The 13,120-nt window shown below is 41.5% G+C and overlaps 1 protein-coding gene and 1 long non-coding RNA gene across 13 annotated transcripts in view; one reads left to right on the top strand and one right to left on the bottom strand.

Moving 5' to 3' along the window:
• Window positions 1-960, bottom strand: part of ABLIM1 (actin binding LIM protein 1) — a 338,773-nt gene extending 337,813 nt beyond the window's left edge. For all 12 annotated transcript variants that reach the window (XR_014826278.1, XR_014826285.1, XR_014826292.1 and 9 more), the window contains exon 1: window positions 679-960. The gene's annotated coding sequence lies outside the window, so the exon portion shown is untranslated. The remainder of the gene's footprint in view (window positions 1-678) is intronic.
• The window catches only part of LOC110256765 (uncharacterized), a 14,944-nt gene continuing 1,824 nt past the window's right edge, over window positions 1-13,120 (top strand). The window contains exons 1-2 of the long non-coding RNA XR_002338710.2: window positions 1-401; window positions 12,642-12,729. This is a non-coding gene — a long non-coding RNA (uncharacterized LOC110256765). The remainder of the gene's footprint in view (window positions 402-12,641; window positions 12,730-13,120) is intronic.

Genomic DNA, 13,120 nt, shown 5'->3' on the forward strand with positions numbered 1-13,120 from the left:
ACTCTCCCAGCATCACCGCTGGCTCCAGATGGCAAGAAATACATTCCCTTCCCTATTGCCTAAAAAGCAATTCTGATTTTTTTTTCTTTCGCCCAGTTTCACCTGCAGTAATCTGTTGACTCCAGAAAGAAAACGCCTTGAGGTGAAAGGGAGATCAATGCGAAAGAGTACAGGTAGAATTTACTTTTTGTTAATGGAGTGTAAGCTACTGCAGCTTTAAATCTTACTGCATCAAGCCCTGGATACCTTCCATAACCAAGCTGCAAAATGCTAACAAGAAAGGAGGAAAAAAATACCTCTTCCTCCCTCCCGGTCAACCCTTCAGGCCGCTCTCCGGCCGGCCTGGCAGCGGCGAGCCCATCCCCCCGCGCCCTCCCAGCCCAGACGTGCGACTGGTACAGGTAAGCCGGACACCGACCTTGGCCCTCAGCCTTCGCCCACATCCGGGGATCAAGGTCAAGGGCGAGGGCTTCCTTCCACCACCACCCCCTCACCACCCCCACCCACCCGGCCGCCCAGAGCCGGGGATCTAATGCCAAAGTTTCAGGCCGGGCTGCGGCGGGCGCGGCTCTCGCAGCCCCTCGCCCTCGCGCACCTGCCCGGCCCGCCCTGGTCTGAGCCCGCCCCGCCGGACCGGGCGCGGGGTCCGTGGACGGTGCCCACCTGGCCCCCACTTACCCCTCGCGGACATGGTTCAGGCAGCAGGAGCCGCAGCAGGGAGGGCGCCGGAGACACTTGCCAGGGCGTGGGGAGGAAAATAGCCCCGAGCCGCACCCGGTGCACCCGCGCCCGCCCGCGCGGGGAGGCGGCTGGCCGCGCGGGGACGCCTCCCGCAGGACACCTGGCGCCGCTGGGCGCAGCGCGGCCGGCGGGCGGGGACGCGGCGGGCACGGGGATCCGCCGGGCGCGGCAACGCTGACAGCCCGAGGCCCGCGCTGGGCGGGGCCCGCCTCCCGCCTCCCCCGCCCGGCCCGCAGCCAGGCCCACCGGGTCCAGCGGCCGCGGGGGCGCGCCGCCTGCCCGAGCTTTTGTCCCCAGGCGAGCGGAGGTGCGGCGTGCGGTGAGGCCTGCGTCTTCCCTTCCCCGACCTGGGTCCTCGTTAAAAAAAAAATAATAGTAGTAATAATACCAGTGTTGCCGTTCTGGGTGGCCTTCCGGCCTCCCGCTTTGATCTCAGAGGGAGAGAGTAAGAAAGAAACTGTTCTGTCCCCTCCCCTAGTGATGCTCAGGTCAGGCGGGGAGACCACGGTTGCCTGGGGGGCTTGGCCCTCAGTGGGAGGAGGGCTTTGGGTGGTCCGCACACAGGTCAAAGTAAAATTAGGGATCAGTGGCACCCCTCGAAGTCGGCCCGGGTGGGATGGGCGGACTCTTCCTCCCGGGACCTTTGAGGTATCCCTGGAGAACAGGGCTGACCTAGTGCAGTATCCTGAGGCAACTGACACTCAAGAAATGTCTAAACACATCGTATCCTCTGAAGGGTCAGGGAGGGGCGGGGCTGAGCTGGGCTGGAGAATACAACGGACACTCTAAACAAATGCACCTTTCCTATGTATCAGAGCAAAAAGAAAAAATACAAGAACAGTCTCCTTCTGCCCTGGAGGGTTATCACCTAGAGCTTCATGCTAGTAAGCAACCTTCCAACAGCCACCAGATCAAGAAGTTCTGAACTGAAGAGGTGGGGTTCTAAGCTTTGAGGAGAACAGTGCAGTAACTTATTAAACCTCTAAGACTGATCCCTGAATTGCAAGTTTCAGGAATTCACACTCCCTTCCCTGTAGCTATTTCTCTATACACCCTCACAACAGATATTCTAGTTGTTTTCTATGTAAGCAGTTCCCAAATCTATCCTGATACGATGAGAACGGTGTAAGTCTGATAATTCAGAAATATTCAAAGAATAGGTGAAAAAAAATCTCTAAAAAATGATTGCTGGATAATTGACATCATTGGGGAAAAAAAGCTCAATCAAATAATCATGTGGGGAAGGAAATATTAGAAAAAAAGCCAAGTAATGAGAGTAGAAATTCTCAAATTCAACTACCAACTACAAAAATTAACTCATTATTTATCCATCTTGACAACATCCCCTTCATATCTTCTAGGAGAAAAACCTGCCAACAAATCACAATCCATTTGCTTCAGTTTCAAAACAGCTCTTCTTTCCCACCAACATCAGCTCACTGTTGACCTTTCTCACCCAAAGGATGATTACAGGAAAGCCACTGCTCTCCCTACATCCTCCCTTCACTCCCTCCAGTTTATTTTGTCTATTGTCTATTGCCTAATTTTCCTAAAACACTATTTATAATGTGACATCTTCAAACTCCAAATGAGTCTCCGCCAATCTCCAGATAAAGCCTCAACATTTCAAAGTGTCTTTATCCATACAGTTAATCCATTCAATGGCATTTTATTGAGCACATACTATATACCAGTCTCTATGGTTGGTACCAGAGTGAACTGAAAAGACATCATCCATGTCTCTATGGAGCTAAGGTCTACGAAAATTTTGAGGACTTTCACAATCTATGCTCTTACCTCTCCAGCATCATCTCTAGCTACTCCTTTGAGAAAATGCTGTTGTAGACAGGATACTTTTCCCTCTGTTGTTAAATATATCACAATATCTATTCTCCCTCATTCTCATTGTTCATTCCCATTGCTCTTCCCAAATGCCCTCCCCCTCACCCAAATAAATGTATATACTGCCTCCTCCTGAAATATTCTCAAACTACCCACATTGATCTCTCTTTCTCTCAACTTCTATAGCTTGTATTTTCGGAACCACCTGTTTTTAATGAATACACTGCTCTGTGTTGCCATTTCATAGTTTTGTTGTATGTGTTTCCTGTATGTCCAGCTGATTTTAAGTTCCTTGAAATGAAAGACTTACATAATCTGAACTGAATTTGTTATAGAAATATATCACAGAGCATATATCACATGCTAGTAAGATAGACAGGTCTCGTATTTGTGTGACTTTCTTCTTTTATTCTTGTGTTAATATCCAGCCCTTTACTCTAAAAGCCACAACAGTTCTGGTCTTTATAATCTTACACCAGAATTACAGGTACAGTGCAAAAGCCTAATAATGAACAGAGCTTACTCTTGTCCTTAAAATGCTTATGATAGACTACACAGATGCTTATAAAATACACTCCTAGGAGTTCCTGTCATGGCTCAGCAGTTAACAAAACTGACTAGCATTCATGAGGTTGCAGGTTCGATCCCTGGCCTTGCTCAGTGGGTTAAGGATCCAGCATTGCCGTGAGCTGTGGTGTAGTTTCGACACAGCTTGGATCCCACGTTCCTGTGGCTCTGGCACAGGCCAGTGGCTAAAGCTCCGATTGGACCCCTAGTCTGGGAACCTCCATATGCCACGGGTGCAGCCCTAAAAAGACAAAAAGACCAAAAAAAAAAAATACACTCCTATATGTAAGTCTGAAATAAGACATCTTACACAAAACTGTTAGGCACACACTAGTACTCAGTACCTGATTGGCTGCCAAGTTGGGAAACGGTAAGTTTACTATCAAAGATTATCTTTGGCTAAAAAAAAGTTTCCCCTGTGAATTTAATTTTAGTCTTCTTCAGGTTAAATACCAGTTCAGATTTTAAAATATATATGATTTGCTTATACTTTGGGGTTATGATTGAAATGCTGTTAGGATCAAACACATCATTCCAGAATCTCTTCCTATAATCTTACAAATCTGAAACTAATTCTTCCAATCACACATCAACCAAGTTCCTATTAGTAGCTTGAACAGCCTAACAAATTTCTCATCTAAGATAACAGAATAGTTCTGAAATCATTGTAAAAGCAAACTATAAGATGCAATGAATTTCTTAAAAATGTTAATGCCACTTTTCCAAGTTAGGAAATAAAGTACAGTCTATTGGTTGGAACTATAAAAAGAAGTTTGGATAGACCAATGGGAAGAAACACATTCCAGTCTGTGTTTGAAAAAAGATCCTACTATTTGGCTCTTGCCAAAAATACTCTTTTAAATCCTAATGGAAGGAAAGTTAATATACCTTATTAGTGTTTTCAATTCTTTATTGACTCTTTAAGTGATTGAATATGGATTCATACAGTGCTTTTCAATTGATGATGCACCATCACTACAATTCTGCTTTTTGTATAACTTCAAGGTTTTTTTTTTTTAAAAAAAGGGGGGGGTGGGGGAGGGCAATTGGAACTACTCAATAATTTTCAGCAAATACCTTTGTAATATCTACCACGTATGAGGTAGTGAGGAAGATAAGGCAAACCAGTTAGATTAGTTCCTTGTCCTCATGGTGTTTATGTTCTAGTAGGAGAAAGTCAGAAAATATACAAGGTGAAGGAGCCAACCTTGAGACTCTTCATAAAGCTGGGCTACTAAAGGGGGCTAAAATGATCCCAGGACAGTAGTCCCTGGCTCCCAAGAGAAGCAACAAAAATTCTGTTCTGATAAAATCTGACAGATGAACAACCAAAAATGATGTCACAATCAAAGATAATTAAGTATACAAAGAAGAATGCCACTTTGAACAAGAATCGTCAGAAACAACAGATAGCAGAATAGCAGATATAGATAGTAAGTACTTCAGATATTGTCATTCCCAGATAACAAATATAAAATAAGATGAAATATAAAATAATAAAGTAACAAAAGATACCAAGAGACTACCAAAAATGACCATGTGAAATTCAAAAAAAAGTCAAAATTTTGAATATCAACTGTTGAAATTTTTTTAATTCAATGGATGGATAAAACACAAAATTATTTGGAACCAAAGAAAGAATTAGTGAAATGGACATAGATGTTTAAAATTTGCTAAGAATCCCACTCCTGGGCATCTATCCAGAGAAAACCATAACTCAAAAAGACACATGTACTCCAATGTTCCCTACAACACTATTTTCAATAGCCAAGACATGGAAACAACCTAAATGTCCATCAACAGAGGAGTGGATAAAGAAGTCATGGTAAATACACATGATGGAATATTATACAGCCATTAAAAGGAAAGAAATAATGGCATTTGCAACATGGATGGACCTAGAAATTATCATGCTAAGGGAGGTCAGTCAGACAATGCGCCATCAACATCAAATGCTATCATTTACACGTGGAATCTAAAAAAAAGGACACAATGAACTTCTTTGCAGAACAAAATACTGACTCACAGACTTTGAAAAACGTATAGTTTCCAAATGAGACAGGTTGGGGGGTGGGAGGATGAACTGAGGGTTTGGGATGGAAATGGTATAAAATTTGGTTGTGATGATTGTTGTACAGCTATAAATGTAATAAAATTCATTGAGTAATTTAAAAAGATAAGAAATAATTAAAAATTAAAAAAATAAAAATCTGCTAAGAATACAGCTCTGAAACATTAGAAATTGGAAATACAAAAAAGATTAAGGTATCTAGAAGGTAGGATGAAATGGTCTAATGTGTAAATAATAGGAGTCCTAAGAGAATAGAAAACATGGAGGTTCGATCCCTGGCCTTGTTCAGTGGGTGTTGCTGTGCACTGTAGTGTTGATCACAGACATGGCTTGAATCACACATGTTGCTGTGGCTCTGGTGTAGGCCAGTGGCTACAGCTCTGATTGGACCCCTAGCCTTGGAACCTCCATATTCCATGGGTACCACCCTAAAAAAAAAAAAAAAAAAAAAAAAAAAGACGAAAGAAAACATGGGGGAGAGACAGAATTTTTTTTTTTAATTTTTTTTTTTTTTTTTTTTTTTTGTCTTTTGACTTTTGGTTGTTGTTGTTGCTATTTCTTGGGCTGCTCCCGTAGCATGTGGAGGTTCCCAGGCTAGGGGTTGAATCGGAGCTGTAGCCACCAGCCTACACCAGAGCCACAGCAACGCGGGATCCGAGCCGCATCTGCAACCTACACCACAGCTCACGGCAGCGCCGGATCGTTAACCCACTGAGCAAGGACAGGGACCGAACCCGCAACCTCATGGTTCCTAGTCGGATTCGTTAACCACTGCGCCACGACGGGAACTCCAGAGAGACAGAATTTAAAGAAATAATATCTGAGAACTTAGCAAAAAGACATAAATTCACAAATAAAGGAAATGCAACATATATCAAACAAGATAAATAAACAGAAATGCAGACCTAGATATTTTGTATTGAAACTGAACAACACCAAAGACAAAGAGAAAAGACATAGCCCACAAAGAAACAACAGGCTGACAATAGACTTCTTAAATGGAATGATGAAAGCCAGAAGACAATGGAATTGTAATTAGATTGTAACTTTAGCTAGCCAATTAAACTGTGTACACAGCAAACTCTTTCAAAATGAGAACAAAACAAAGATATTTTAGAATAAACAAATACTGGAGTTCCCATTGAGGCTCAGTGGTTAACGAACCCATCTAGCATCCATGAAGATGCAGGTTTGATCCCTGGCCTTGCTCAGTGGGTTAAGGATGCAGTGTTGCCATGAGCTGTGGTGTAGGTCACAACTGTGGCGTAGGCCGGCAGTTGTAGCTCCAACTGGACCCCTAGCCTGGGAACCTCCATATGCCGAGGGTGCACCCCCAGAAAAGAAAAAAAAAAAAGGATTAACAAATACTGAGTTTTCCACTTAAGGAATTACAAATATACATAATATAGAAATATATTTATATAGCAAAAAATGACGCCTGTTAAAATGTGTGAGATGGGAGTTCCCACTATGTTGCAAGGGGATTGGTGGCATCTTTAGAGTGCTAGGACATAGGTTCAGTCCCCAGCCCAGCACAGTAAGTTAAGGATCCAATGCTGCCACAGCTGTGGCATAGTCACAACTGCAGCTCGGATCTGATGTCACAGGGAGGCCAAAAAAGAAAAAAAACAAAAATAAATAAAAATAAAAGGTGTGTGATGGAAGAAACAACTAGGGAAAAATTTTTGTTTACATACAGATAAATGTAACTAAATATTGATACATTTGAAATGATAAACTAGGATAAGAATTGTTTCTTTGAAAAGAATAATAAAATGAATCTCTTGGTGAAATTGACTAAAAAAAGAGAAAGCAAAAGTGAATAATATTAAAAATAAAAAGAGGCAGTTACATATAGAGCAGATATTTTTTAAAATTTTACAGACTAGAGCTACCGTTGTGGCTCAGTGGGTTAAGAACCCAGCTAGCACAGTCATCAAAACAGTGTGGTACTGGTATCAAAACAGACAGACAGACCAATGAAACAGAATAGAGAACCCAGAAATAAACCCTGACACCTATGGTCAATTAATCTTTGACAAGGAAGGCAAGAACATAAAATGGGAAAAAGAAAGTCTATTCAGCAAGCATTGCTGGGAAACCTGGACAGCTGCATGCAAAGCAATGAAACTAGAACACACCCTCACACCATGCACAAAAATAAACTCCAAATGGCTGAAAGACTTAAATATACGACAGGACACCATCAAACTCCTAGAAGAAAACATAGGCAAAACACTCTCTGACATCAACATCATGAATATTTTCTCAGGTCAGTCTCCCAAAGCAATAGAAATTCGAGCAAAAATAAACCCATGGGACCTCATCAACCTGAAAAGCTTTTGCACAGCAAAGGAAACCAAAAAGACAACTTACAGAATGGGAGAAAATAGTTTCAAATGATGCAACCGACAAGGGCTTAATCTCTAGAATAAAATAAACAACTTATACAACCCAACAGCAAAAAAGCCAATCAATCAATGGAAAAATGGGCAAAAGACCTGAATAGACTGTTCTCCAAAGAAGATATACAGATGGCCAACAAACACATGAAAAAATGCTCAACATCACTGATTATAAGAGAAATGCAAACTACGAGATACCACCTCACACCAGTCAGAATGGCCATCATTAATAAATCCACAAATGGCAAGTGCTGGAGGGGCTGTGGAGAAAAGGGAACCCTCCTGCACTGTTGGTGGGAATGTCAACTGGTACAGCCACTATGGAGAAGAGTCTAGAGATACCTTAGAAATCTATACATAGAACTTCCATATGACCCTGCAATCCCACTCTTGGGCATATATCCAGACAAAACTCTACTTAAAAGAGACACGTGCACCCGCATGTTCATTGCAGCACTATTCACAATAGCCAGGACATGGAAACAACCCAAATGTCCATCGACAGATGATTGGATTCGGAAGAGGTGGTATATATACACAAGGGAATACTACTCAGCCATAAAAAAGAATGACATAATGCCATTTGCAGCAACATGGATGGAACTAGAGAATCTCATCCTGAGTGAAATGAGCCAGAAAGACAAAGGCAAATACCATATGATATCACTTATAACTGGAATCTAATATCCAGCATAAATGAATATCTCCTCAGAAAAGAAAATCATGGACTTGGAGAAGAGACTTGTGGCTGCCTGATGGGAGGGGGAGGGAGTGGGAGGGATTGGGAGCTTGGGCTTATCAGACACAACTTAGAATAGATTTACAAGGAGATCCTGCTGAATAGCATTGAGAACTTTGTCTAGATACTCATGTTGCAACAGAACAAAGGGTGGGGGAAAAAAATGTAATTGTAATGTATACATGTAAGGATAACCTGACCCCCTTGCTGTACAGTGGGAAAATAAAAAAATAAAAAAATAAAAAAAAAAAAAAGAACCCAGCTAGATGTAGGTTCCATCCCTGGCTTTGCTCAGTGGTTTAAAGATCCAGTGTTGCGGCAAACTCTGTGCAGGTCACAGATGGTGGCTTGGAGCTAGAGTTGCTGTGGCCTAGGCCAGCACCTACAGTTCCGATTTGACACCTAGCCCGGAAATTTTCATATGCTGCAGGTGTGGCCGTAAAATATATACATAAATTAAATTAAATTAAAAGGTTACAAACTGAAATTCACTTCTGAATATGATGAAGTAACAATAATTAGACTTGCTTTCCCACATCAAATAGATAAAAAACTGAATGAAATACATGAAACAACTATTTTTAGAGATTGGACAACAGGGAACTCATTACAGTGACCTTTTTAAAAAGGGAAGCAAAGAAGATGAATCCTTCGAATGCCCTAGCTTCTGACTGAGCTAATATCTGAAGACACCAACCTAATTGTCCACCACTTCCATTCTGAAACCTGGGTTCAATTCTTCTCAGCCTCCTAACTGTAGCCACATCTAAGACATTTAAGTGATTTCACATTTAAAAATGGCCATTTGGTGGTGGAGCATTGATATCACTTGGGGTCTTTAGCATCAGTCAACTTCTTGGAAATGATGTTTTGAATGGTTCTGTTCTATCCTTTAGTTAACATCAAATGCTTTGCTTATCATTTTGTGGCACCCCTAACATAAAGAAACTGTTAGTTTGAAGCAGAGGGTGAACGGCTGGTCATGCAGCATACTGGTAAAGTTACACAGAGGTAGGCAGTAACATGGGTTAACAGAGAAAAACTGGACTGAAAAAGGAGAGAAAAAGTAAAAACAAACAAACAAACAAAAACCAGAGGAATGTGTAACTGAGCCCAGATCCAGCCAGAACGTGAAATTTGAAGGGACTCGAATATAGACATGAGGGCTGGTGGCAGGGTTTGGGAGAGCAGAGTGAGGTGTTAAATATTTTAGATGTAGGCTTCATCATGAAAAGAAATCAGTCCTAGGGAATCAAGGCAGTTAAGGTCAGATTCTGGTGCTTACAGGAGCCCAGGCAAAAAATATTAGTTGTCCAATGGTGCCCACTCCAGGAACCAGTGGGAAGGAAGGAAGGAAGGAGAAAGCAAAAAAGAGGGAAGGAGGGAGAGAGGAAGGAAGGGAGAGAAAAAATATAAGGTATTCAAGCAGACTGAGAAGAATGTATCTGGATGTTCAATGGAACATCTGAGAGATGGGAAGTCACAACTGGTTAATTCTAATCATCAGGGATTACTTACCTGCTGCTGGCTGGTGTCTCCTTAGTTTAGGAGAGAGGTGAGCCACCCAAACAGTGAATAACTGGATGTTCATTGACAGTCCAGAGAGGATATAATAGTCAGAGAAAGTTCGCACTATTCCGCTCCACTTAACAAAGTGAATCTAAGAGAGGACCAGCGACATGTTTTAGAAATCCTCCAGGTCACTATTTAGATACGTTAAATCACACAGCAAGGAACTTCCAGCTCAGTGATGGCACTGCTGCTTATATTGTGAACTGCCCCATCCACCCTGTGAATGTAGGGAACTCTTAAATGACATGAAGAAAAATGACCTGGCCTATAATTGATGACTAAACTCCAAACCCGGTGTTTATAATGGCTTTTAAAATACCTCACATCACTGGGACTCAACATTATATCTTACAAAAATTAGAATAAAAGTTACTAATACAAGCAATATTCCGAACATACAGGCAGAAGACTCTTGCTGATAAGGTCAAAGTAATGTCCGCTCCTGATGAAAGGATTACACCGATGCTATGATCTGACTGCAGAGTCAAGTCAGTGGAATACAAAAGTAAACTTCACCTTAAAGGAGTTTGAAGAGCCCATGTGCATAATCTAGTATGGGTGATCTTTTTTTTTTTTTTCCTGTCTTTTTGTCTTTTCCAGGGCTACACCTGAGGTATATGGAGGTTCCCAGACTAGGGGTCTAATCAGAGCTGTAGCTGCTGGCCTACACCAAAGCTACAGCAATGTCAGATCCAAGCTGTGTCTGCGACCTACACCACAGCTCATGGCAACACCAGATCCTTAACCCAGGAACAAGGCCAGGGATCGAACGCACAACCTCATGGTTCCTTGTTGGATTTGTTAACCACTGCGCCACAAAGGGAATTCCTAGCATAGGTGATCTTTATGCTTCACAATTGCAAAGCCCCAAATTACATAATATTAATAGAGTATGAGGCCACATAACTCAGAGTGCTAAAGAATGTTCCAAAGACCTAAAAATGGCCATAAATAGAGATAGCAGACAACAAAGCCATAATTGGTACAGGTAAAATATTTGTGATCATTGTAAGGTACATAAAATTTTTTTCTTTCAGCAATTTTAAGATACTATTTCATCATCTTTTCCCATAGTTCCTGTTGAAAAGACTGTAATTACTCTTATTCTTGTTCTTTTGAAGGTAAAATGTGTTTTTAACCTCCTTTTTTATAGGGCTGCACCCACAGCATATGAAGGTTCACAGGCTAGGGGTCAAATTGGAGCTATAGCCACTGGCCTTCGCCACAAGCCATAGCAACGCCAGATCTGAGCCTCGTCTGCAACCTACACCACAGCTCATGGCAACACTGCATCCTTAACCCACTGAGCGAAGCCAGGGATCAAACCTGCATCCTCATAGATACTAGTCAGATTCGTTCCCACTGAGCCATAATGGAAACTCCACTTTTACCTATTTTTAAGATTTGTTTCATCTTCGGCTTTCATCAGTTTTGGTTATGATACGGTTATGTGTAATTTTCTTTTATTTAACCCTGCTGGGGTTCAGTAGTCTTCTTAAACATTTTTGGGCTAATGCTTTTATAAATTTCTTCTGCCCCATACTCTCTCTCTCTTAAGTAATAAGTAAGTCAGACTGTTCTTAGACTATTTGTGTTCCACATGTCTTTATGTGTTGTTCTTTTTCTTCTATAATATTTTATGTATTTCAATCTGGATAATTTCTGCTGACTCATCCTCAAGTTCATTCACTCTGCCTTTGCCATGTGCTGCCAAACTCATCCAAAACGTTAAAAACTTCAGATAGTATATTTTTCATTTCTACACTATGTATTTGATTCTTTTTTATAAATACAAATATAAATTAGAAATTCTCTGTTGGACTTCTCTATATTTTCATCCATTTTTCCGTACTTTAATTTATTAGTCATAGTTATATTTAAAGTCATTGTCAGTTAACTGTAATATATAATCATCTGTGGCTTTGCTTATGTTGTCTGTTTCTTCTCTTGATTATTAGCCACAAATTCCTGTTCTTTACATATTTTGTAATTTTGATTATATGCCGGACATTGTATATAAGAATCCAGAGGCTACATATGATGTCATTTTCCATCAAGTAAGCAGATCACCTCAACCTAAACAGGGATAGCTTTTCATCCATTTCCCAGGTATGGCCCTCCTGGCTTTTGATTGAGAACCTGCTGGGTCTGTGTCTCTCCAGCTCTTCAGAGTCAGCTCTTCCCTTTAGAGGTTTTGAGTTTATCTCTTTGCCCTCTGATGCCATGCAGTTTCAATATTTAGCAAATGTCTTGAGGAAGTAACTGACTATATATTTGTGGCAGGACCCCTCCTTAGAGTCAGACTTCATCTCTTAAGTATTGTGAAACTGAGATCTTTCACTCCACCTTTTAGAAGCTTCTGGCTAAGTTCCTAGCATGATGCATCACCTAGGAACCAGCGAATGGTCCTTTGTGTTTGGCTCTACAGGAGTGTACAATCTGTCTAGCCAGCCCCACACAACCACCGAAAGCAACTTGTATCTCTTTTCCCTGGAGGGAGTCCCTCTTCCTAGGCCAAGCCTGATTCTTAGTCATCACCCAGAACTGGCAAATATCTCCAGAGAAGAAAATGGCCAGACATTTACAGCTTACCTAGGAAAGACTCTACCCTGTCTGGAAATTTAGTTCATATAGTCTTGCTTGCCCAACTCTCTGATATCTTTTCAACTATGAATTTTGTAACTTATCCTTTTTTTCCCTCTAGATGTTGCAGCAAGAGCACTGGCCTGCCATGACCTACTACATTCAACATAGAAGAATTCAGAAACTGTTTTGCAATATTTTTTCAAGAGGTTATTTCTCAAAGTTGAGACTTCTTATATAGAATCCCTTGATCTGCCAAGGCAGGCTGTCTTCAGTAATCTTTCCACTACAATCTTGCTTTCTGCTCTTATTACAACATTGATACTACATAACTAAGGTCACCTTTGGTTGTCATTACCCTTCCAAACTTGTTACTCTTTACTTCCTCCAACCATTCCTCCCCTACCCCTTCTGTTTGCTACCCAAACACCCACACATCAAAAAAACCTATACATACTACATTAAAAACAGCACCAAACTGCTAGTAGTTCCCTCACATAAATCATGTTTCCTCTGCTTGGGATGCCCATTCTTTCCTTATTGTCACAGCTAACTGGTTCCATCTTTTCAGAGTCAACACCTCTTACAGGAAGCTTTCTT

This window comes from Sus scrofa, chromosome 14 (assembly GCF_054392235.1).
Source record: "Sus scrofa isolate SSC_HxYL_T2T_F1_AM1 chromosome 14, Sscrofa_HxYL_maternal_Yorkshire_Landrace_v2.0, whole genome shotgun sequence".
Lineage (NCBI taxonomy): Eukaryota > Metazoa > Chordata > Mammalia > Artiodactyla > Suidae > Sus > Sus scrofa.